Source organism: Mesoplodon densirostris, chromosome 3, assembly GCF_025265405.1.
Source record: "Mesoplodon densirostris isolate mMesDen1 chromosome 3, mMesDen1 primary haplotype, whole genome shotgun sequence".
NCBI lineage: Eukaryota > Metazoa > Chordata > Mammalia > Artiodactyla > Ziphiidae > Mesoplodon > Mesoplodon densirostris.
This window is the reverse complement of record NC_082663.1, coordinates 77,787,199-77,814,499: the sequence shown is the minus strand read 5'-3', so window position 1 is coordinate 77,814,499 and position 27,301 is coordinate 77,787,199. Positions and strand designations below refer to the sequence as shown.

Below are 27,301 nucleotides of genomic sequence, written 5' to 3'. Positions count from 1 at the left end.
TTTTTAATGCTATTGATTTCTGATTTAATTTTGTTATACTCATAGAACATGATCTTATTACTTCCTATGACCTCATTACTTTTAAATTTATTGAGACTTGTTTTATGACCTAGAATATGATCTATTTTTGAAAAAATTTTTTGGCATTTGAAAAAAAAAATGTGTATTCTGCCATCATTGAGTGGAGTAGTCTGTATATGGGAGTTAGGTTGAATAGGTTGACAGCATTCAGATCTTCTGTACTCTTGCTGATTTTCTGTTTAATTCCATCAATTATTGAGTGCAGAGGATTGAAATATCTAATTATAATTCTCAAATAGTCAATTTCTTCTTTGAATTCTGTCATTTTTTGCTCCATTGACTTTGAGGCCCTGTTTTAGGTGCATATATATTTGTAAATATTATATCTTTTTGATGTATTGACCCTTTTATATCTGTTTTTCTCAAATACTATTTCTTTTTCTAAAATTAATTAATTTATTTTGGCTGTGCCGTGTCTTAGTTGCGGCATGCTGGGTCTTTAATTGCATCATGCAAACTTCTTAGTTGTGGCATGCAAAATTCTTAGTTGCAGCATGCAGACTCTTAGTTGAGGCATGCATGTGGGATCTAGTTCCCCGACCAGGGATGGAGCTGGGGCCCCCGGAATTGGGAGCACAAAATCTTACCCACTGGGCCACCAGGGAAGTCCCCTCAAGTACTATTTCTTGAAGCCTATTTTGTTTACTATTAGTACAGTAACTCCAGCTATTGTATGGCATATCTTTTCCGTCTTTTAACTTTTAATCTATTTATTGTCTTTGAATGTAAAATATGTCTTGTATAGATGACACATGGCTGCCTCTTGCATTTTTATCTAATCTAACAATTCCTGCCTTTGGATTGAGGTGTTTAGACCTTTCATATTTAATGTACTTATTAGCATGATCACGTTTACATTTTCCATATTGCTTTGTTTTTATATGACTCTTGTCTCTTTTATTTCTTTCTTCTACCTTGGTTGCCTTCTTTGGTAGATAAATATTTTTAATATTGTCATAATTTAATTTCTAGTGAAACTTTACCTTTTAAATAATTTTCTTAGTGTTTGCACTAGAGAACATAGTCTACATCTTAACTTGCCACAGCCAGCTTAATGTAACCAGTTAATACCGACTTAATTTTGATAAAATATGGAAATTTTGTTTCAGCATAGTTTTATTCCTTTCTGTCCTTTCTGCTATTATTGTCATATGTGTTACATCTCTACATGTTTGAAAATAATCAATGCATTACTATAGTTATTGCTTTATGCAATCTATGTCTTTTAAAGAGTTCAATTAAAAGAAATGAGATAGGGCTTCCCTGGTGGCGCAGTGGTTGAGAGTCCGCCTGCTGATGCAGGGGACATGGGTTTGTGCCCCGGTCTGGGAGGATCCCACATGCCGTAGAGCGGCTGGGCCCGTGAGCCATGGCCGCTGAGCCTGCACATCCGGAGCCTGTGATCCGCAGCGGGAGAGGCCACCACAGTGAGAGGACTGCGTACCGCAAAAAAAAAAAAAAAAGAAATGAGATAATATTTTATAGACCCTTTTATATTAGCCCACATATTTACCATTTCTGGAGCTCTTTATTTCTTACTTTGGATTTAAATTACCATCTGGTGTCAATTCCTTGCAGCTTGAAGGATTTCCCTTAATATTTTTTTAAGACCCATCTGCTAACAACAAATTCTCAATCTTTATTTCTTCAGTGTTAAAAGTGATGGCTCTATTTTGCCTCAATTTAAAGGTAGTTATTCTTTTTTTAAAAATTAATTAATTTATTTTATTTTTGGCTACACTGAATCTTCATTGCTGCACGCAGGCTTTCTCTAATTGCGGTGAGTGGGGGCTACTCTTCGTTGTGGTGCACGGGCTTCTCATTGCGGTGGCTCCGCTTGTTGCGGAGCACAGGCTCTAGGCACGTGGGCTTCATAGTTGTGGCACATGGGCTCAGTAGTTGTGGCTCACGGGCTCTAGAGCTCAGGCTCAGCAGTTGTGGCACACGGGTTTAGTTGGTCTTCGGCATGTGAGTTCTTCCCAGACCAGGGCTCAAACCTGTGTACCCTGCATTGGCCAGCGAATTCTCAACTACTGTGCCACCAGGGAAGCCCAAAGCTTTTTTTTTTCCCTCTACCTTATTCATCTCCAGTTTTATTTTTTAAATTTTTTTTAACATCTTTGTTGCAGAATAATTGCTTTACAGTGTAGTTATTCTTGATATAGGATAATCAGTGGACAGTATTTTTTTCTTTCAGCATTTTGAATTTCTCATTCCACTGACTTCTGGCCTCCATTGTTTCATTGATGCTCACCTATATGTGATGATTTACTTTTCTCTTGCTGCTTTTAAGATTTTCTCTTTGTCTTTGTTGACCAATAATTTGATTAGGTTATGTTGAAATATCCATCTCTTTATATTGTCCTGCGTGGGGTCTGTTGAATTTCTTTGATGAGTAGGTGAATGTTTTTCATCAAATTTGGTATGTTTTTATCCTTTATTTCTTCATGTATTTTTTTCTATCCCTTTTTCTGATTCTATTCCTTCTGGGATACTCATTACATGGTTTTTGATATAGTTGTGATTTTCCAAACTGTCTGAGTCTTTGTTCTTTTTTAAAAAATTTTATTTATTTAATTTATTTAGTTTTGGCTGCACCAGGTCTTCGTTGCTGCACACGGGCTCTCTGTAGTTGAGGAGAACAGGGGCTACTCTTCTTCGCGATGCGCGGGCTTCTCATTGTGATGGCTTCTCTTGTTGCGGAGCACGGGATCTAGGTACACGGGCTTCAGTAGTTGTGGCACTCAGGCTCAGTAGTTGTGGCTCATGGGCTCTAGAGCACAGGCTCAGTAGTTGTGGTGCACCGGCTTAGTTGATCCGCGGCATGTGGGATCTTCCCGGACCAAGGCTTGAACCTGTGTCCCCTGCATTGGCTGGCGGATTCCTAACCACTGCACCATGAGGGAAGTCCTGTTCATTTTTTAAATTATTTTTTCTCTCTGTTCTTCAGATTGGATAATTTATATTCATTTATTTTAGTTTAGTTTATTTATTTTATTTTACTATTATTATTTTTTTTACTTGAACTGTTTCTCACAGCCCAGTCTTTCAGATATAACCTAATAAAATTCACTGAGAGAGGCTAGGAGCTTCTCATGACACTTCCTTCTCTTTGTCTCTAATTTTTTTTTTTTTAATTAGGTTCTGCTTTATAACAAAGTGAATCAGTTATACATATACATCTGTTCCCACATCCCTTCCCTCTTGCATCTGCCTCCCTCCCACCCTCCCTATCCCACCCCTCCAGGTGGTCACAAAGCACCGAGCTGATCTCCCTGTGCTATGCGGCTGCTTCCCAATAGCTATCTACCTTACGTTTGGTAGTGTATATATGTCCATGCCTCTCTCTCGCTTTGTCACAGCTTACCTTTCCCCCTCCCCATATCCTCAAGTCCATTCTCTAGTAGGTCTGTGTCTTTATTCTTGTTTTATCCCTAGGTTCTTCATGGCATTTTTTTTTTCTTAAATTCCATATATATGTGTTAGCATACGGTATTTGTCTTTCTCTTTCTGACTTACTTCACTCTGTATGACAGACTCTAGGGCTATCCACCTCATTACAAATAGCTCAATTTCATTTCTTTTTATGGCTGAGTAATATTCCATTGTATATATGTGCCACATCTTCTTTATCCATTCATCCGATGATGGACACTTAGGTTGTTTCCATCTCTGGGCTATTGTGAATAGAGCTGCAATGAACATTTTGGTACATGTCTCTTTTTGAATTATGGTTTTCTCAGGGTATATGCCTAGTAGTGGGATTGCTGGGTCATATGGTAGTTCTATTTTTAGTTTTTTAAGGAACCTCCATACTGTTCTCCACAGTGGCTGGACCAATTCACATTCCCACCAGCAGTGCAAGAGTGTTCCCTTTTCTCCACACCCTCTCCAGCATTTATTGTTTCTAGATTTCTTGATGATGGTCATTCTGACTGGTGTGAGATGATATCTCATTGTAGTTTTGATTTGTATTTCTCTAATGATTAATGATGTTGAGCATTCTTTCATGTGTTTGTTGGCAGTCTGTATATCTTCTTTGGAGAAATGCCTATTTAAGTCTTCTGCCCATTTTTGGATTGGGTTATTTGTTTTTTTGCTATTGAGCTGCATGAGCTGCTTATAAATTTTGGAGATTAATCCTTTGTCAGTTACTTCATTTGCAAATATTTTCTCCCATTCTGAGGGTTGTCTTTTGGTCTTGTTTATGGTTTCCTTTGCTGTGCAAAAGCTTTGAAGTTTCATTAGGTCCCATTTGTTTATCTTTGTTTTTATTTCCATTTCTCTAGGAGGTGGGTCCAAAAGGATCTTGCTGTGATTTATGTCATAGAGTGTTCTGCCTATGTTTTCCTCTAAGGGTTTTATAGTCTCTGGCCTTACACTTAGATCTTTAATCCATTTTGAACTTATTTTTGTGTATGGTGTTAGGCAGTGATCTAATCTCATATTTTTACATGTCTCTGTCCAGTTTTCCCAGCACCACTCACTGAAGAGGCTGTCCTTTCTCCACTGTACATTCCTGCCTCCTTTATAAAAGATAAGGTGACCATATGTGCGTGGGTTTATCTCTGGGCTTTCTATCCTGTTCCATTGATCTATCTTTCTGTTTTTGTGCCAGTACCATACTGTCTTCATTACTGTAGCTTTGTAGTATAGTCTGAAGTCAAGGAGCCCGATTCCTCCAGTTCCCTTTTTCGTTCTCAAGATTGCTTTGGCTATTCGGGGTCTTTTGTTTTTCCAAAGAAATTTTGAAAATTTTTGTTCTAGTTCTGTGAAAAATGCCAGTGGTAGTTTGATAGGGATTGCATTGAATCTGTAGATTGCTTTGGGTAGTAGAGGCATTGTCACAATATTGATTCTTCCAATCCAGGAACATGGTATATCTCTCCATCTATTTGTATCACCTTTAATTTCTTTCATCAGTGTCTTATAATTTTCTGCATACAGGTCTTTTGTCTCCTTAGGTAGGTTTATTCCTAGATATTTTATTCTTTTTGTTGCAATGGTAAATGGGAGTGTTTTCTTGATTTCACTTTCAGATTTTTCATCATTAGTGTACAGGAATGCCAGAAATTTCTGTGCATTAATTTTGTATCCTGCTACTTTACCAAATTCATTGATTAGCTCTAGTAGTTTTCTGGTAGCATCTTTAGGATTCTCTGTGTATAGTATCGTGTCATCTGCAAACAGTGACAGCTTTACTTCTTCTTTTCCAATTTGGATTCCTTTTATTTCCTTTTCTTCTCTGAGTGCTGTGGCTAAAACTTCCAAAACTATGTTGAATAAGAGTGGTGAGAGTGGGCAGCCTTGACTTGTTCTTGATCTCAGTGGCAATGGCTTCAGTTTTTCACCATTGAGGATGATGTTGGCTGTGGGTTTGTCGTATATGGCCTTTATTATGTTGAGGAAAGTTACCTCTTATATTCATCTACTTTAAATTCACTAATTCTTTCTTCAGATCATCTTGAATCTGCTGTCAAGTTCCTATAGTGTCTTTCCATTTAATACACTTTTCAAGTACAAAATTTCCATTTGGTTCTTTTTAAAAATTTCTTTCTCCTTATTGTGAATCTCTTACATTTTTTATTCATCATTGCCATACTTTCCTTTTATTCTTTAAATATGGTCACCTTCGGTTCATGGAATGTACTTATAATATCTGCTTTAAAGTCTTCATTTAAATTCAACATCCAGGGATGCTCAGTTTCTATTGGCTGCTTTTTCCCTATTTATTTGCATGTCTCATAATTTCTTGCTGAAAACTGGATATTTTAGATCATATATTGTAGCAATTCTGGGTTCTGAATTTTTTTCCTCCCTGTTGTTGCTTTGTTTATTTGCTTGTTTCCTTGTTTAGTAAATTGCCTAAACTAAGTCAGTAACACCTACCTCCCTTGTGATAAGTGGCCACTGACTTTTTTTTTTTTTTTTTTTTTGAGATTCTTGTTATGAGTTTTACATTTGGTTTCCTAGGACTTGCCTCTGTGTCTGTGAAGCTTAAATGATAAGCTGATGGTTGGATAGTGGATGTGTGCAAACACTTCAATTCAGTAAGTCATCTGTCATGTGCTCATGGATCTCTGTATTGATAGAGGAATATATTTAAAGTTTACATTGTTTTCAAGTGTGCCCAGATTTTGCTTTCTGCTGAGCTCTTTCACATTTCCTCTGTGCATGTGATTGTTCAGCCTCAGGAATGTGTGGCTAGCTTTGTTCCTCTCAGGCCTCCATTGTACATACTCTATCAGCCACAGCCAAGAGTACCCTTGCCCCAAGTGTGAACATAACCTTGGCCTAATTGAGCTGTTGACTTTCCTTTCTTGCTCACTTTTTTAAGGCCATCACTTCCACTGAAACACTGCTGGAGGTGGGCATCACCCACCACTCAAGTACCAGTGAGCCCCCTTTGACCACAGCAGAGATGTTTCTGGTTCTAACGACCTTCCCCACCATGGAAGAACTTCTGTACTCACTGAGTTGTGATTGATGTTGATAAGGGTAGCTCTAGGCTAGAATACCAGAGGGTCCTAGTTTTCCTATCTAAAGATGAATAGTTTTTCAAATATAAATGCTTTTCAAATTGTTATCTTCCTTTGGTCTATTTCTAGGTGACTAAAATGGTTGTATTTGTCAATTTTGTCTACCTCTTTAGTTTCTTTTTTGGAAGAGTATTTACTGATTGTACTCAGCCATAGCTGGATGTCCTGCTTCTGGTCTTGTATTATGTGTACATTTTTTTCTTTACTCTCTTAGGATGATGGAAAATTTACATGTTCTATTAATGGACTTATCTCCATTTTCTTTGGGGGCTAATTATTGTTTTACATTGGTTTCAAATGTGAAAAAGAAAATGATTTTCTTCAAATACCCAATTGTCCTTGACTGTGCATTCATAATATGAAAGAAGAAAATAAAAAAGCTGCCTAGAAACTATATTTGGTTGGCACTGATTTGACTGGTACAGTTTACTTTAGAGTGAATAGGTGGTTTACCATGATTATGATGGAAGTCAGCTAAAGGCCAGAATGAGACAGACTTTTCTTTTGGGAACCCATGCTACCTCTCCTAGTTTTCTATTTTATATATAGTAGTGTGTATATGTTAATCCCAAACTCCTAATTTATTCCCCCCACACCTTTCCCCTTTGGTAACCATAAATTTGTTTTCGAAGTCTGTGAGTCTATTGCTGTTTTATAAATAAGTTCATATATCATTTTTTTAGATTCCACATATAAGTGATATCATATGGTATTTGTCTTTCTCTGTCTGACTTACTTCACTTAGTATAATAATCTCTAGGTCCATCCGTGTTGCTGCAAATGGCATTATTTCATTCTTTTTTATGGCTCAGTAATATTCCATTGTGTATATGTACCACCTCTTCTTTATGCATTCCTCTATCAATGGGCATTTAGGTGGCTTCCATGTCTTGCTTATTGTGAATAGTGCTGCTATGAACACAGGGGTGTATGTATCTTTTTGAATTAGAGTTTTATTTGAATATATGCCCAGGAGTGGGATTGCTGAATCATATGGTAGTTCTATTTTAAGTTTTTTAAGGAACCTCCATACCGTTCTACATAGTGGTTGTACCAGTTTACATTCCCACCAACAGTGTAGGTGGGTTCCCTTTTCTCCACACCCTCTCCAGCGTTTATTGTTTGTAGACTTTTTTTTTTTTTTTTTTTTTTTTTTTTTGCTGTACACGGGCCTCTCACTGCTGCGGCCTCCCCCGTTGCGGAGCACAGGCCCCGGACACACAGGCCCCGCGGCCATGGCTCGCGAGCCCAGCCGCTCCGCGGCATGTGGGATCTTCCGGGATCGGGGCACGAACCCGCGTCCCCTGCATCGGCAGGCGGACTCTCAACCACTGCGCCACCAGGGAAGCCCTGTTTGTAGACTTTTTGATGACGGCCATTCTGACCTGTGTGAGGTGATACCTTATTGTAGTTTTGATTTGCATTTTGCTAATAATTAGCAATGTTGAGCAACTTTTTTTTTTTTTTGCGGTACGTGGGCCTCTCACTGTTGTGGCCTCTCCCGTTGCGGAGCACAGGCTCCGGATGCGCAGGCTCAGCGGCCATGACTCACAGGCCCAGCCGCTCCGTGGCATGTGGGATCTTCCTGTACCGGGGCACGAACCCGTGTCCCCTGCATCAGCAGGCAGACTCTCAACCACTGCGCCACCAGGGAAGCCCTGAGCAACTTTTCTTGTGCTTTTTGGCCACCTGTATGTCTTTGGAGAAATGTCTATTTAGATCTGCCCATTTTTTGATTGGGTTATTTGGGTTTTTTTGATATTGAGCTACATGAGCTGCTTGTATATTTTGGAGACTAATCCCTTTTTGGTTGCTTCGTTTGCAAATATTTTCTCCCATTTTGTGGGTTGTCTTTTCATTTTGAGTATGGTTTTCTTTGCTGAGCAAAAGCTTTTAAGTTTAATTAGTTCCCATTTGGGTTTTTTTGTTTGTTTTTATATTCATTACTCTAGGAGGTAGATCCAAAAAGATATTGCTACAATTTATGTCAAAGAGTGGTCTGCCTATGTTTTCCTCTAAGAGTTTTATAGTATCCAGTCTTACACTTAGGTCTTTAATCCATTTTGAGTTTATTTTTGTGTATGGTGTTAAAGAATGTTCTAATTTCATTCTTTGCCATGCAGTTGTCCAGTTTTCCCAGCACCACTTACTGAAGAGACTGTCTTTTCTCCACTGTATATTCTTGCCTCCATTGTCATAGAGTAATGAACCATAGGTGCATGGGTTTATTTCTGGGCTTTCTATCCTGTTCCATTGATCTATATTTCTGTTTTTGTGCCAGTACCATACTGTTTTGATTACTGTAGCTTTGAGTATGGTCTGAGTCAGGGAACCTGATTCCTCCAGCTCCATTTTTCTTGCTCAGGATTGCTTTATGTTTTGTGTTTCCATACAAATTTAAAAATATTTTGTTCTAGTTTTGTGAAAAATGCCATTGGTGATTTGATAGGGATGGCACTGAATATATAGATTGCCTTGGGTAGTATAGTCATTTTGAAAATATTGATTCTTCCAATCCAGGAACATGGTATACCTTTCCATCTGTTTGTGTCATTTCTGATTTCTTTCATCAGTCTCTTATAGTTTACAGAGTATAGGTTTTTTGCCTCCTTAGGTAGATTTATTCCGACGTATTTTATTGTTTTTGATGTGATAGTAATTGGGATTGTTTGCTTAATTTCTCGTGATAGTAATTGGGATCGTTTGCTTAATTTCTCTTTCTGATCTTTTGTTGTTAGTGTATAGATATGCAAGAGATTTCTATGTGTTAATTTTTTATCCTGCAATTTTACCAAATTCACTGATGAGCCCTAGAAGTTTTCTGGTAGCATCTTTAGGATTTTCTGTGTAGAGAATCATGTCATCTGCAAACAGTGCTGGTTTTACTTCACCTTTTCCTATTTGGATTCTTTTAATTTCTTTTTCTTCTCTGATTGGCATGGCTAGGACTTGCAAAACTATGTTGAATAAAAGTGGAGAGAGGGGACATCCTTGTCTTGCTCCTGATCTTTCAGCTTTCAGCTTTTCCTTGTTGAGTATGGTGTTTATCATATATGGCCTTTATTATGTTGAGGTAGTTTCCCTGTGTGCCCAGTTTCTGTTGAGTTTTATAATAAATGGGTGTTGAATTTTGTCAAAAGCTTTTTCTGCATCTATTAAAATGATCATGTGGTTTTTATTCTTCAATTTGTTAATACGGTGTATCACATTGATTGATTTGTCTATGTTGAAGAATCCTTGCATCCCTGGGATAAATCCCACTTCATCATGGTGTTTCTTTTTAATATATTGTTGGTTTTGATTTGCTAGCATTTTGTTGAGGATTTTTGCATCTATGTTCATCAGTGATATTGGCCTCTAGTTTTCTTTTTTTGTGGTATCTTTGTCTGGTTTTCGTATCAGGATGATGGTGGCCTCATAGAATGAGTTTGAAAGTGTTCCTCCTTCTGCAATTTTTTGGAATAGTTTCAGAAGGATAAGTGTTAACTCTTCTCTAAATGTTTGATAGAATTCGTCTGTGTAGCCATCTGGTCCTGGACTTTTGTTTGTTGCAAGTTTTTAAATCACAGTTTCAATTTCAGTACTTGTGATTGGTTTGTTCATATTTTCTCTTTCTTCCAGGTTGAGTCTTGGAAGATTGTACCTTTTAAGAATTCATCCGGGGACTTCCCTGGTGGTGTGCTGGTTAAGAATTCGCCTCCCAATGCAGGGAACGAGCGTTCAATCCCTGGTCAGGGAACTATATTCCACATGCATGCCGCAACTAAGAGTGTGCATGCCACAACTAAGGAGCCCGCTGGCTGCAACTAAGGAACCCACTGGCTGCAACTAAGACCTGGCACAACCAAAAATAAATAATTAAAATAAATAAAATTTTTTTTTTTTAATAAATTTATTTATTCTATTTACTTATTTTTGGCTGCATTGGGTCTTTGTTGCTGCGCGTGGGCTTTTCTCTAGTTGTGGCGAGCGGGGGCTACTCTTCGTTGCGGTGCGCGGGCTTCTCACTGCAGTGGCTTCTCTTGTTGCGGAGCACAGGCTCTAGGCACATGGGCCTCAGTAGTTGTGGCTCACGGGCTCCAGAGCGCAGGCTCGGCAGTTGTGGCGCATGGGCTTAGTTGCTCTGCGGCATGTGGGATCTTCCCAGGCCAGGGCTCAAACCCGTGTCCCCTGAATTGGCAGGCGGATTCTCAACCACTGCGCCACCAGGGAAGCCCAATAAAATTTTTAAAAAAAGAATTTATCCATTTCTTCCAGGTTGTCCATTTTATTGGCATATAGTTGCCTGTAGTAATCTCTGTCATCCTTTGTATTTCTGTGGTGTCAGTTGTAACTTCTTTTTCATTTCTAATTTTATTGATTTGAGCCTGCTCCTTTTTTTTCTGGCTAAAGGTTTATAAATTTTGTTTATCTTTTCACAGAATCAGCTTTTAGTTTCATTGATCTTTTCTACTGTTTTCTTCATCTTTATTTCATTTATCTCTGCTCTGATCTTTATGATTTCTCTCCTTCTACTAACTTTGGGTTTTATTTGTTCTTCTTTCTTTAGTTGGTTTAGGTGTAAGGTTTGGTTGTTTGAGATTTTTCTTATTTCCTGAGGTAAGATTGTATCACTGTAAACTTCTCTCTTAGAACTGCTTTTGCTGTGTACCCTAGGTTATGGATCATTGTGTTTTCTCTTTCATTTGTGTCTAGGTATATTTTTAATTTCCTCTGATTTATTCAGTGATCCATTGGTTGTTTAGTAACATATTGTTTAATCTCCGTGTGTTTGTGTTTTTTACAGTTTTTTTCTTGTATTTGATTTCTAATCTCATAGTGTTGTGGTCGGAAAAGTTGCTTGGTATGATTTCAGTTTTCTTAAATTCACCGAGGCTTGCTTTGTGGCCCAACATGTGATCTATCCTGGAGAATGTTCCATGTGTACTTGGGTGGGTGGAATGTTGTATAAATATCAATGAAGTCCATCTGGTCTAATGTGTCATTTAAGGCCTGTGTTTCCTTATTGATTTTCTTTATGGATGTTCTGTCCATTGATGTAAGTGGGGAGCTAAAGTCCCCCACCTTCGTTGTGTTACTGTCAATTTCTCTTTTTATGGCTATTAGCATTTGCCTTATATATTGAGGTGCTCCTATGTTGGGCGCATGTATATTTACAATTGTTATATCTTCTTCTTCGATTGATCCGTTTATCATTATGTAGTGTCTTTCTTTGTCTTTTGTTTACAGTATTTTAAAATCTATTTTGTCTGATATGACTATCCCGCTCCAGCTTTCTTTTGATTTCCATTTGCATGTAATATCTTTTTCCATCCCCTGACTTTTAGTCTGTATGTGTTCCTAGATTTGAAGTGGGTCTCTTGTAGACAACATATAAATGGGTCTTGTTTTTGTATCCATTCAGCCAGTCTTTGTCTTTTGGTTAGAGCATTTAATCTATTTACATTTAAGGTAATTATCGATATATATGTTCTCATTGCCATTTTGTTAATTGTCTTGGATTTGTTTTTGTAGTTCTTTTTCTTCCCTTCCTCTAGTTTTCTGCGTTTGTGTTCTCTGTTCCACAGGCTGCAGGATTGTAGCTCCTCTTTCATCTGGTGTCTGCTCCCTGGTGGGTGAGGTTGGTCGAGGTGCTTGTGCAGGCTTCCTTGTGGGTGGGACTGATACCTGCCCACTGGTGGATGGAGCTGGGTCTTTACCTCTGAAGGCCAGGGCCATGTCAAGGTATGTGTTTAGAGGCAGCTGTGGGCTCAGGATGACTTTAGGCACCCTGTCTGCTAATGGGTGGGGCTGTGTTCCCACATTGTTGGTTGTTTGGCCAGGGGCATCCCAGCACTAGAGCCTGCAAGCTGTTGGATGGGGCCAGGTCTCAGTGCCAAAATGGCAATGTCCAGGAGTGCTCACGCTAAATATTCCCTGGGGCCTCTGCTATCAGTGTCCTTATCTCCACAGTGAGCCACAGCCGACCCCCACCTCCCCAGGAGACCCTCCAAGACCTGCAAGTAGGTCTGGCCCTGGCTCCTATGGAGTCACTGCTTTGCCCTGGGTTCCAGAGCACATGAAACTTTGTGTGTGCCCTCCATGAGTGGAGTCTCTTTTTACCCCAGTCCTATGGAACTACTGCACTCAAGGCCCACTGTCCTTCAATACCAAATGCTCTGGGGGCTCTTCCTCCTGATGCCAGACCCCCAGGCTGGGGAGCCTGGTGTGGGGCTCAGAACTCTCACTCCTGTGGGAGAACCTCTGTGATATAATTATTTTCCAGTTTGTGGCTCGCCTACCCAGGGGGTATGGGATTTGATTATATGATGAAAGTGCCCCTGCTACTGCCTTGTTGTGGCTTCTTTGTCTTTGGATGTGGAATATCTTTTTTGGTATGTTCCAAGTCTTTTTTTCAGTGGTTGTTCAACAGTTAGTTTTGAGTTTGGTGTTTTCATATGAGGAGGTGAGCTCAAGTCCTTCGACTCCACCATGTTTTCCTAATCCCCTCCCTCCCATCTGTTTTGATCCCTAATTTTCTAGATAGTTATTTCATATCTTCAAACACAACACTTTTCCCATGTACTTTATTATTATTATTTTTTTACTCACAGTCAGATATTTAACTACGGAGAAGGAAAAAAAAAGAAGTTGCTGTACAAAAAGGTAGGGTAGGGAGATTCAGTGTTTCTCGGGCAGTCAATTGATTGCATACTTTAGCTTCACTTCTTACTCCACACTTCTGCCAATGATATAGGACGTTCCTTTAATTGCAGCATTCTCTGCACACATTCTAGAGTTTTGCTTTTTCCAACCTGTTTTTACCATGAAAGCTCTTTCATCTGTCTTATCTTGTACAAATTTGTAGTGATGCCTCTCTCAGTCTCTTCATTTTTACATCCTGTTCCCTCACCCCAACACACACCTTTTTTTAATCTTTTTAAGGAAATCTCTAGAGGAGAAGGGGGAAAAATACATGCTTATTGATTTTCCTAACCAAAAATTTTGTGCACATATTGTTAAACAGTTGCAATGTAATGTGTACGTGTGTGCATGGGTCCTGTTTTCATCTGTCCTTTTCAGCATTTTCTGCATCGCTATATTTCTTCATGATTATTATTTTAGTGGTTTTTAACCCATTTTTGAAGAACAATTTATTATATTTTTATTATTATTATTGTAATCGTTATTATTATTTTAGTTACTGCATCTTTCTCTTTCTTTACCCCATTCTCCATCCCACCATCAAGCACATTTACCTTTCCTCAGGTAACCAATATTAACAAAATTGACAGTTTGTGGAACAGTAAGTCTTAATGTTTTCCTGTGGTCGAACTGATTGGCTGAAAGCTATCAAGAAGCGCAATTCACCCTACAGGCTGACATTGTTATCAAGAAAGCAATTTCAGTTATTTATGGGTTTTCCATGAAACCTTGTGATTTCAGCTCTGTAGTGTAGGTAATATGTTGTATCTCTGTAATGGCTCCCTAGTGTGGGCATCTCCACTTTGTTCTTAGACCGAACTGAGCCATGTCTCATGTTATAATTCCTCTGTTTCCTGTTTTGCTCAAATTTAGTTCCTAGACTGGCCAAGTTGTCCATGAGGGTTTTTGTCTGTTTCTGATGAAGTATCAACTGGAAGTCAGCTTGGGACAATGGATGTTAGTAACGTTTAAGCACTTGTATATCAGACACCAGAGAAAGTCAAGAAGTATGAGAACAATCAATAAATGTCAAGAGAAGCATCTGGAACCGTCTTCATATTAGTTTTCTAGTTGACCTAAGCCTAATGAAGAGATCATTTTGGCTGATCACAGATTATAAAATAGATTTTTCTATTAAGTAATATACTTATCATTTGACTTCTTTTCTTTTTCTTTTAGTAAGGCAAGATAAATAAGTATAGATTTTAGAATGAAGAAGTAAAACTCATTATGTATGTATGATGTAAAACCACAGAAAAAAAAAAGAGTTTAGAAAATATCCTGGATAAACACATCAATATACAAAAATTATACAAATACATACATATATAAACAAAACATGAAAAACCCCTTGCAAAGAGATATTATTTATACTAACATTCAAAATATGAAGTTCCTGGGAATACATCTGACATAACAAGACATGTGCAAAACTCCCATGGGGAAAATAGTAATGCATTATTTTGTGACAATAAGACCTTAATAAATGGAATGATATACAATATACATGGCTTGGGAAACTCAAGATTTTACAGATGCCCAATTTGATCAATCAAATTCCTAACTGTCTATTTTGTTAGGGAGGAGAGAATAGTTGACAAAAGATTTTAAAATTATATAGAAAGACAAAGGGCCACAAAATAAGAGTAACAACAGTGTATTTTGGTGCAGGGAAAGTCAAATAGATTGGTGGAACCTTACTAGTGAATGTTTAGACCACAGACCCACCTCTTTGGTGACTTGATTTGGGAGGTTGTTAGAAACACAGAATCTCAGATCCCAACCCCAAATCAACTGAATCAGAATTTACTTTAATAATATAACCTGGAAGAGTTGGGAAAGATTCTTTTTAATTAAAAAAAATTTTTTTTTAATATTTTGGCCATGCCACGCAGCATGTATTATCTTAGATCCCCAACCAGGGATTGAACTCCAGCCCCCTGTATTGAAAGCATGGAGTCTTAACCACTAGACCGCCAGGGAAACCCCAAAGATGGTTTTAGTTAACAGTTCTGGGGCAACTGGCAATTAAACAAGAAAAACATAATTGTATTGAAAGGTATTGCTTGTTTCATATGGTGCAGCCATCCCTTACTCTCTGTGATCTACGTTTCTTTACGAACATTTGAAAAATCAATGAAAATAAAAGGGATGTTTTGAATATCGTTTTCCTAGGTGCATCCGTTATCCATTTGCCTATAATCTATGAATCATCTTGTTGATAAGGTTTTCTTAGGTATCCCAACTTCAGGATGTCTTTATGTGTTTCCAACATCTCTTGGATCAAGCCTGTATATTATAACAATGATAGTACTGTCATTGCCAATGTAGATGACTAATGTTGTGACTATGCCCCCTCCATGTGGCAGTGATAAAGCTGTATCTAATTATTTTATAGGTGTGCTTTGTATATTTTGTGGAAAAAACTGCTGAAGATACTAAAGGGCAGCTCTTCTACTGACAACTCATAAGGAAATAATTTACCACCTACTTAGGATTAGAAGACAAGCTCATTCTTATAGTCTTCTGAAACAAAATTAGGTAAGAAATGGTTTTTGTCATATTTTAAATGATTTGTACTCTGCCTCCCCAGTTTGCTTGAAAGCTTCTATAATTCTATTCCTTTGGCCTCTAAGAGAGATGCAGTTAGCATTTTCCTTTAGGAAGGTAGTGTGCCAGCCAGCTGTCAGCCTTATGATGTGCCTGATCTCCGATGTCAGGGGAAGCACAATTCAATTTTAAACTAAGTCTTCTGCACAATAGTGCAACAGGGCTGCCAGCATCTCTCTTTATGTTCCTTTCTTTCAAATTCTCCCTTCTACTCAAACAGTATAGCTTTATTTTTAAATCCTTTGTGTAAGATAAAACCACCACTAACTGACTTTACTTGTCTTTAGTTAAAAATCAATGAATTGACTGAAATAATCTGTATTTCAGTTACCCTTTCTCATTTCTAGAAAATAAAGTACCACTGCTTGTTTAACTTATGACTTGTCTAAACATGTTGAAAGCATTGACTATGAGGCATAACACTCAGACGCTGAAAGGGAACTGTGACAAGTTCAGTCAAAAGGGAAAAGAGGAATAATTTATAAAAGGTGTTGCAGATAATGATGCCAGCCAGTTATTTTAAAATGCATCCATCTCACCTTTTAATGAATTAGATTTGTCAACAGGAAATGTTTTATGCACCACTTCTAATAAAAGTGGCATGCAGTGCTTTGAGGTTGGCTTCTTCAAAGCTAGAGTATCTTGAATTCAAAGATATTTTTTAAATAATAGATATTAAAAAGTATATTTAAATAATATTAAGGTTGTGACACAAACACCAAATGACAAAATTCAGGAGTTTCAAAGCAGAGGCTGACATGCCATCACTATTTCACATAGTAACTGTTTTTTAAATTAGGAGTGTAACAGACTGATTTGGGGATTGTGTGTCAGTTTAACTTTAGATTCTCTTGTTGTTTTGGTTGGTGTCACAACCTTAATGTCAGCTTTTCAAATAGGTTTCTACATTTCCTTTGGTTCAAGGTCATTAAAAAATGCATATGATGAATCTAAGAGGCATAAATAGGTCACACTGAAGTGGAATTCCTTGCTTCTCTGGTATTGAGAGACAGCTAATACCTGCCTTATAAGTGGAAAAAGTTAGCTTATGCATTTTGGTAAATTTCTGTTTTTCAGGAATTTGATTCAGACCATTGTAAACCCAAATAACAAAACATGATGTTGGTATAATTGTTTTCTTGTTCCTCTAATCCAAACCATCTGATGTTGTTGGTTATCATCTCTAGATGTTAAGAATCACAATTCCAACAATTTTTTTTTCACTAGAAGTACAAGTTAAACCTGATAATTATTTCAATAGAAGAATCCTTATTCAGTATAATTAAGTATATGTAATCCTGCCTTAAATTTTTCCGTATGCCAGTCCTTTATAGAAGCACTTTTAAGCAGATATTTTGGGGGTAAAATCTTATTTATTTTTTTTTTTGTGGTACGCGGGCCTCTCACTGTTGTGGCCTCTCCCGTTGTGGAGCACAGGCTCCGGACGCACAGGCTCAGCGGCCATGGCTCACGGGCCCAGCCACTCCGTGGCACGTGGGATCCTCACAGACCGGGGCACGAACCCGCGTCTCCTGCATCGGCAGGCGAACTCTCAACCACTGCGCCACCAGGGAAGCCCTAAAATCTTATTTTTTTAAAGTAACACTTGTTATACAAAGCAAAATGTAGAGAAAAATCTGATATGTTGTGCTGAATATTAAAAATAATTCTAGTACCACACTGGACATTAAAGGAGGAGCCTGGAGCCTTCCTTACCCCATTCTGCAAGGAAAGAGAGAAAGGGAGAGAGGAGGGAAATAATAATCTCCCCACCCAAATTCCACCCTTTTCCTTGATTCTCATCTTTCACGATCTCACAGGGCAGGTCATATGTTGAATATAGTTTTAATTTAGAAAAATAAACATATCAGAATCTGTCCCACAATTGTCTTTTTCATCACCTGTGTTTGAGAAATAAACGGTGAAAAGAGGCAAATTATTTACTGATCTTTTCTTGCTGACTCATAAAGATACTGGCCAACCTAAAACACTTCATAGTTCTCATCTCCTCCTTGATTGAACCTGCAGGTTTTACCCTTCTTGGTTTTTATCAATGACTGGGGGGGACATTAATCTTTCTTTCCTAGTTGTATTCCATTCACTGCCTTCTATCTCTTTAATTTTCAAGCAGTGTTGAATTTGAGAAATTTTTAACAGTTTTCATTTCTGGTTCTGACTTTACTTTTCTTCCCCACTGAACTCTCCCATATCACATCACTGTTAAATCATCACAATTCTGACAAGTAATATTCTTTCTAAGCCTCAGCCCTCAATAGCAAGAGGTAATTATGCTGCATTGTACAGTGGTTTGAAAATGTATACAGTTGTCTGTGAAGGTTTTGACTAACTCATCCAAATTCATCTAAACTATGCTAGTGCCCTTGTTTGAACAAATGTTTAAAATCATTATTATTGTTCATACCAATACTAGTTCTGATTTCTATTTGGTAAAAATTTTTAAAACAAAAATGCCTGTTTCTAAATTCAGAGAAAGCTATTCAAATAAATGAGTTGGAACTCAGTATACACCTGCAATATAAAAAAGTTTTCTGGCATAGAAACAAAATAATCTCTTTAAATAGTATAGACCAAAGCCAGCTTTATACAAATTCATTTAGAGTAGTTTCAGATTTATGTAATTAATAAAGTTGGATAGTGGGTCTAACTTATATATTAAATGTCCTTCAGTGTACAGTGATGTTCTAGTGATTGCCTGGAAAAAAATGATAGAATTTTATTTAGTATTTCTGCTGTGTCAGTCAGTTCTATAAATGGCTTTCTAATGGGATACAATATATGCTTTTAATAGTTTTCTATAAGATTAAGAGATAATATTTATTGAGTGCTTTCTATGTTCCAGTGAATATGTTCTAAGTAGTATCATAGAATATGTTCTATGTTCTAAGTAGTATCCATGGATTATCTCATGTAATCCTCATGACAACACTTTAATGTTCTCACTATTTTACAGATATGGTAGAGGCACACAAGGAGAAGGTTATAAAACTAGTAAGTAATGGAGCTAGGATTCCAACACTAGCATTGTTACTCCAGATCTCATACTCTAAGCCCCCGCTACTCAAAATGTGGCCCGAAGCCAGCAGTATCACCATTACCTGGGAACTTGTTAGAAATGCAGACTTTCAGGCTCCAGCCCAGTATCACATTATCATGCATAATGTGAACACGGATCCACTATAGACCCAAGTTATCTTGAAATCACTTGTATAAAGAACAGAAAAAGAAAAAATCCCAGACCATAAACAGCAAGTCTTCCTCTCTGCTGGGCAGCTAACTACTTAAACATCTGAGACTTTCTTGCAATCACATTGTAGCACACTGCCTTTGAGTACAGACTCTAGACCGGATGCCTATGTTTGAATCTCAGCTCCTATTTCTAGCTGTGGGACCCTAGGAGGGTTACACAGCTCTCTGCATCTCAGCTGCATCATCTGGGAAATAAGGTCTAAAACGGTACTTACTTAACAGGATCGTTGTGAAGATGAAATGAGTTAATCCATGGAAAGGTTTTAAAACAGAGCCTGATATGAGATAAGTGAATAAATGTTATCTACTGTAGTAGTAGTTGTTGTTAGTTATGATTCTTATCTTAGAGTCACATCTCATACTTCTTGGTTATCAATTGGTAATAACTTGACAAATATTTTTGTTAGTAGGGCTTACCACATAAAGGGTTATCTTTGGTGTTAGAGTCCAAATGATAAACTTTAGTTTTTGTATTTTTCTGAAAACTTTCTCCTTGTGGCACTTCCTGCCTGTGAGTTCTGCTAAATGCCACTTGATTGGGATACTTAACTAGTTAAGTCCAATGCACTCAATTCAAAATCAAAATGAAATATGTAACAGTATAGCGAATTTTAAAATATAGTATATGCTTTTAAACTGAATAAAGATAATGAGGATTGTAAGCCCATTTGGCCAGCCACTGGCATAAGTAGTACAGAAAAATCAGGATGAAGAATGATTATTTGAAGGCTGAATGCTTTGGAAGCTTGTTTGTTTCCTTCTAGGTGGACATAATTCTGAAGTTAATCACGGTGGTCTTCAGGGGGAATAATGGTTTAGTGTGCAAGTACTTACTTAGCAACTATTTAAGAATACATCTAATATGTGAAGTGAGATTTCATGTTCCTATATAAAATACCATTTTGAAAGCTGATTTGTGAAAGGCACTGAGATAAAAATCCTTGGTGGAAAGAATATCCTGGGAAGCTTTTAATTGTCAATTCCAGGACACACACCCAAAAAGTTCAGTTCACTAGGCCTGGGATGAGGCCCACCCAGGTATTCGAATTTTTAACAAGTGACCAAGGTAATTCTGCTTAAATTAGTGTCTTCAACTACACTTTGAGAAATACTGCAGTAGAGGCAAAGACATGAACTGAAAAAAGCTTTTGTTGACCACCCATTCCTTTTTGCAACATTGTCCTCTTTGGTACTAGTTTTTTCTATCCTATGACCTACTTTCTCTATCTTGTTTGGCCTTTTCCTTACCCCCGTTAGTGGTTCCCAAGTGATCTTTAATTTTCTGCATTTCTCATTTTTACTCTTTCTCAAAGAATATATCTTCTGGATTTATCAGTCATATCTTGGCAGGTGGTTCTACAAAATAATCACAAAGGTCTCTTTAATCTAAAAATATCTAAGCCAAAAGGAAGGTGCTGAAATCAATATAGAGGCTTTGGGCAACATTTAAAAAAAGAATAAGAAGAAGAAGAAGGAGAAGAAGAAGGAGAAGGAGGAATAGAATAGAAAATATCAAAGCAAGTATTAAGGATAAGCACTGTTTCATGGAGCTTTTCTTTAAGATATGTGTGTACACCTACGCATTGGATTGCAATGCACTTTTTTAACTTTGTAGGTCATAGTTCAAAAAGTTTGAAACATACTGTCTGAGTCTTGGTCTCCTGAATTTCTGTGTGAACACTATGTTTTCTCATGCATTCCCCTCATATATCTAACCCATCTCTATTCTGGACATTACCATTTGTATAATCCATTCAAAATTGTCACGTCTAGGGGCTTCCCTGGTGGCGCAGTGGTTGAGAGTCCGTCTGCCGATGCAGGGGACACGGGTTCATGCCCCGGTCCGGGAAGATCCCACATGCCGCAGAGTGGCTGGGCCCGTGAGCCATGGCCACTGAGCCTGTGCGTCCGGAGCCTGTGCTCCGCAACAGGAGAGGCCACAACAGTGAGAGGCCTGCGTATCGCAAAAAAAAAAAAAAAAAAAAAAATTGTCATGTCTAAAACTGAATTTGCTATGCCTTCTTCCTAACATTTTCCTCCTAAGTTTTAAAAATCTATCCATAAACTACTTCTCTGTCATCCAGATTAAAATTTCAGAATTCCTTTGTAATAATTTAGCCCTTACTACGTAAATTTCCCTATAACCTCATCTTACTACCCTGGCCTATCCTGTGGCCCTACCCAGCAGGAAACCTTATGGGCACCCATAGTAGTCACTGCTCCTCAGCTAGCTTCTTGAAGGCTACCATGAGCATGCACTGCATGGTATCTATAGCTGCCTTCTTCAAGACTGTAAGAGCCTTTGACAACAAGATGCCCTGCTCTGTACAATACCCACCTCTTTTTCTTAGCTATTCCTGTCATAATTAGTCATTTTTATTGCCAAGGAAGAGGAACACCCTGGGTTTTACCCTTTGCTACTTTCTAATGACATATCCACAAGTTTTCTGCCTCTTATCATGACTATAATTTTCACATCGTCTTGTTTGGTTTCTCTGATGACTTGGGTCTCAAGTCCAAGCTTTTGATGCCTAGGATATGTAACACCTGGCTGGTGTTCTCTCAGCTATAATTGCCTGCCTCACTCAGCGACCCCAAACTATCTAGTCGTACCTTGGAAAGTCATTTCAAAAGCTATCTTTCCTTTTCTTGTGGTCCCGTCCTCTTCCTATTCATCATCACCTTCATCTGGATTAATTCACTATCCTCCTAACTGATCATCCTACATCTCTTCTCTCACCCCACACCAAAATCATCTCAACACCCTGTTTGATAAATATTTATAAAGTTGTAGTCATGTACTGCCTTAGTGAAAAACTTTTTATGACTCCCTGTTTTGTATAGGATAAAAGTACAAATATTTTCCTTCTGGAGGAAAAACGACCTTAGCATACCCATCTGGCCATAGCATTCCTATTTTACCTTTCGCTGTTTTCATTTGTGAATTTTCTGTTCTAGTTCCCCAAAGCAGTCCTATATATGCTGCAGGTATGTTCTCACCATTTTAATTACCAGGACCCCTTGTTGGTTGTGGTTCATCATTGTGGAGCAGGCAGCTGTGGCTGAGGTTTAGGAGTAGGGTCCCACTACATACAAAGAAACCTCAAGATAAGGACCTGATTACACATTGGCAATAGAAGTCAGTAAGAGCCCACATTGTAGAAGAAGAGGGAAATGAACAGGAGACCAACTCATTATTTACTTCTCTACTTACTGTCTGGCTGAGGCTCCTTATGTCCTCCCTTCACTAGTTGTTGGATCATTCTCAGAATTGGAGAGCACGTCAATCTATACACAGTGAGAGACTGTGTCATCAACTGTGGGTCCTGAGAGGCTATGGATTTTGCAAGATCACTGGGCTTCCACCTTTATTTTCCTTTTTCTTGGCGGCTTCTCTATTTTCCTCTGCCAAAGGGAATGTCCCTCTGCAGGACTTCTAGATCATTTGTTACTTGTACCACTCAGTTGATACTAAATTAGCTAATGCCTTGTGATATTTTTTTTGTGTTCGTCTCTCCTGTATCAAAAGTAATGCTCATTATAATAAGTTCAAACAAAAATAGATTATAAAGAGTAAATCTTTCCTTTTCCCTGTTCCTTTTTATTTCTACCACCCACAGCTTAGCACTATTGATAGCTTGTTGAGTACCCTTCCTGATTTGGGGGATGATTGGCTTTTTTTCAGAAGTATTATACTGTATCATGATGCTTATATAATTCTACAACTTACTTTTTAAAATAAAATACTATAGCATTCTGGAAATCTTTCCATCTCATGCCATACAGAGCTAGATTGTCATTTTTTATATATGTGCTTTCATTTTATATATGTTATATTGATATTTAAAATATCCCATGTACTGATGTCTCATTATATATCCAGTTTGCCCAGGATAGTCCCATTTTAGGCCTTTTATCTCAGTATTTCATTGGTTTAGGGTTTGCCTCAGATTTTTCATTTTTGAATGAAGTATTATTTAATAGTTACATATAAATAAACTAGGATAGGTTTAGGTAGACCTACACCTTGTTTGTCTACATCCTGGCATGTTCTCATATGTGAGACACCAGTATAGTGAACAGAATTCTCACTTTAACATATGGTTAAATTGGCCAAATCCCATTTATCTTTTCCAGTTCCTTTCCAGAAGTAATATAAGCTAACACATCTTTTTCAAGGAGAGCAGGAAGGGTGCTTGCTGATAAAGTAAATGCACTCTGGCACGAGCAGTTAGATACAGCTAGCTTCTTCAGATCTTAGGGGATGGTGGTGGCAGAACTATTCTATGCTGCTGGTCTGCTGGCCACTTGATGCGCAGCCAGTTGTACTGAGCCCTGTGGTTACTTTGGCCTGTGGATTGCACATTTCCCATCCTTTATTCAGTTTTGCCAGAGTGAATACAATCTGAGCTCTCTATTGCTGCAAGGATTTTATTATATATCATATGATATAAATCTACAACTATTTATTTTACTGTTGGGTAACACATTTTTATTTTGTAATAACCATTTTGGTGACAGTGATTTAGAAAAAACAAAAGAAAATAACAGTGTACATTTAATAGTACTAAATTTCATTACACTTGCCGAAAGGAATTAATATGTAACTCACACTATGGGGGCTATAATGATATCAAAGAACACATGAAAACAAGAAGACATAGAGGGACTTCCCTGGTGGTCCAGCGGTTAAGACTTTGTGTTCCCAATGCAGGGGGCCCGGGTTCAATCCCTGGTCAGGGAACTAGATCCCACATGCTGCAGCTAAAGACCCCGCATGCTGCAAGGAAGATCCCGTGTGCCAAAACTAAGACCTGGTGCAGCCAAATAAACAAACAAACAAATAAATAAATAAATAAAAATAAATGCTAAAGAAAAAAAAGAAGACATAGAAGCATCAACATCTATTGCATAGTCTTAAGACCATGCCTGAAAATACAACATTTTAATACTTAGCTGTAGAAGGTACATTTGTGTACCACTTTATGAAACATGACTTTTCATTTAGATCAAGTGACTGTACTAAATTAATTTCTCTCATCTTCAGCTTCAGGTTTTCTTGTGCATGTATGAAAGGTGAAACAATAGCTATTAATGTATTGGCTCTATTAAAAGCACTTTACTAACACTTAAATGATGCCACTTTTACCTCATATCATTGGATATTTCTAGTAAAAAAATTCAATTAATTCCAGGAATGGTTCAAGTTTCTTGTCTAATACATGGCATCAAAGTAAAGCATTTAGAAGTTCATTTTGTAAAAGGTGAAACACTTGACATTATTGTGAATACTATTTATTGTAAATTGAGTTACAAACTGCAACATACATGATAAAATTGTTTGGTCTTGGTGATATTAAAAATATGTTGGGACTTCCCTGACAGTCCAGTGGTTAAGACACTGTGCTTCCACTGCAGGGGGCGTGGGTTCCATCCCTGGTCGGGGAACTAAGATCCTGTGCAGACAAAAAAAAAAAAAAAAAAAAAAAATGTTGAGGTAGAACATAACATCATAAAATTTTTGGAATAAATTTAGAACCTATAGAGAGAACTATACTTAGAATATGTTGTGATGCACATATTTGTGCAATTCATAATTGCCTCTAAGAAATCTATAAAATCTACCAATCTAAATAGAAGATATAGTTCTAAAAGAGTACAAATATGTTTATACATACATGAAATAACCAGCCTGGAAATTTTTTTAAAATATTTATTTATTTATTTTATTTACTTGGCTGTGCCCCGTCTTAGTTGTGGCACGTGGGATCTTCGATCTTCCTTGTGGCATGCAGGATCTTTAGTTGTGGCCTGTGGGGTCTAGTTCCCTGACTAGGGATCGAACCCGGGCCCCCTGCATTGGGAGTGTGGAGTCTTAGCCACTGGACCACTAGGGAAGTCCCCAGCCTGGAAATGTTTATGGTTAGATTGATCTGATAAAATAAAAATAATTTAAGCATGGCAGTATACACTTTCTCTCTAACACATATATATGGAATCTAAAAAAAAAATGGTTCTGATGAACCTAAGGGCAGGACAGGAATAAAGACACAGATGTAGGATTTTAGAAATTTTTGAGACTTTGAAGAGTAAGTTTATAAATCAATGAAAATATCCTACCATGGTATTAAATACTTTCGTAAAAATATTCTCTAAATTTTGGTGCAATTTCTGCAAAATCTGCTGGAAATTTTTAGTCAAAGCATTTAAGAAGTAGAAGGCAAAAAATTCAGTTTATGTGAAACTTTTAGGGAATTGCAATTATTGAACACAAAGCTTGCAAATAGGAGGACTTTGAAATGTTTCTCCATGAAATCAAATGGGAAACTGAACAAATTAATTTATAAGAACTAGAATGATGTATAAAATTTAATTGTGAAATTCCATAATTGTGTTTTGAAATACCTACGCCTATGGGGAAAATATTTTGATGGAGTTCATATTTTTAATTGAATAAATTTATATTATGGTTCAGAATGAAGTTAACCTGGAAAAGCCTACAAGTTTGCAGTACCTAAATTTAGCAAAACATAAAAATAGAACTACCATATGACCCAGCAATCCCACTACTGGGCATATACCCTGAGAAAACCATAATTCAAAAAGAGTCATGTACCACAGTGTTCATCACAGCACTATTTACAATAGCCATGACATGGAAGCAGCCTAAGTGTCCATCGACAGATGAATGGATAAAGAAGATGTGGCACATATATATAATGGAATATTACTCAGCCATAAAAAGAAACGAAATTGAGTTATTTGTAGTGAGGTGGATGGACCTAGAGTTTGTCATACAGAGTGAAGTAAGTCAGAAAGAGAAAGACAAATACTGTATGCTAACACATATATATGGAATCTAAGAAAAAAATGGTTCTGATGAACCTAAGGGTAGAACAGGAATAAAGACACAGATGTAGAGAATGGACTTGAGGACACGGGGAGGGGAAAGGGTAATCTGGGATGAAGTGAGAGAGTAACTGACGTATACACTACCAAATGTAAAATAAATAGCTAGTGGGAAGCAGCCTCATAACACAGGGAGATCAGCTGGGTGCTTTGTGACCACCTAGAGGGGTGGGGTAAGGAGGGTGGGAGGGAGACGCAAGAGGAAGGGGATATGGGGATATATGTATGCATATAGCTGATTCACTTTGTTATACAGCAGAAACTCACACACCATTGTAAAGCAATTATACTCCAATAAAGATGTTAAATAAATAAATAAATAAATAAATTTAGCAAAACATTGAAAAAAAGCATATATATTTATTTGATAAATTTGTCTTATGTTATTAGTCCAAAAAGGCACTTTGCATAGAGGCAAAAAAATAGAAACTGTAAAAATATTTTGGCTAGAGTATTTATGTATTTCATTATTAAAAATTAAAATTGGTGATATTTTCCACTAGTGAATTTGCTCTGAATTTAATAAATTTACGAGGTAGATTTGCACCTGAGAAAGAGTATACAGAAGAGTCACTTGAAGGTGTCACTTAAAACTTACTAACCATAAATTGCATCTTGGAAAATTATAAAAATAATATAATCATATTTTTAAAAATACATTCTTCAGAAAAATAACTGTGAGAGGCAGACACAACTAAGAAATTGATTAAAGTATATGAAATGTACCAAGAGTCATCTGTTTTTATATTTTTAATGTTAAAAGAATATAATTTTTTTTTACTTCAATGGGCATAGATATAGGAATTTTTTGAAAGAATGTTATTTTGAATATAAGTATTACATAGGTCCACAAATATTATAAAGCTACTTACTTGATTTGTAAGTATCCATCTCAAAAAATTACGTAATTTAAATTATTTTCAGTACCCTTTTTACTCCAAAAAAAAAATGTCCTAGTTTGGATGAATAAATTCTATAATCCTTTGATGTATATATGCTTCATCCCCTCCTTCCCAAATCCCATTTTCCCCTTTTCAAATGATTGCTTTATTGTAATTCTTATACTTCAAATTCATTATTTCCAAAATGAACATTCCCTTTCCCCCTACAAGTTAAAAATTAACTCTTTCCTCTGATTTTTCTCTTTCGCTTAAGAGTATGTCTTTTCTACCAGTCACTTAGAGTTAAAATCTTGCTATAAACACTGATTC

The 27,301-nt window shown here is 37.3% G+C and overlaps 1 protein-coding gene across 3 annotated transcripts in view; it reads left to right on the top strand.

The window, feature by feature from the left end:
* The window catches only part of KIAA0825 (KIAA0825 ortholog), a 408,362-nt gene that overhangs the window by 22,877 nt on the left and 358,184 nt on the right, over nt 1-27,301 (top strand). For all 3 annotated transcript variants that reach the window (XM_060093150.1, XM_060093152.1, XM_060093151.1), the window contains exon 2: nt 15,703-15,845. The gene's annotated coding sequence lies outside the window, so the exon portion shown is untranslated. The remainder of the gene's footprint in view (nt 1-15,702; nt 15,846-27,301) is intronic.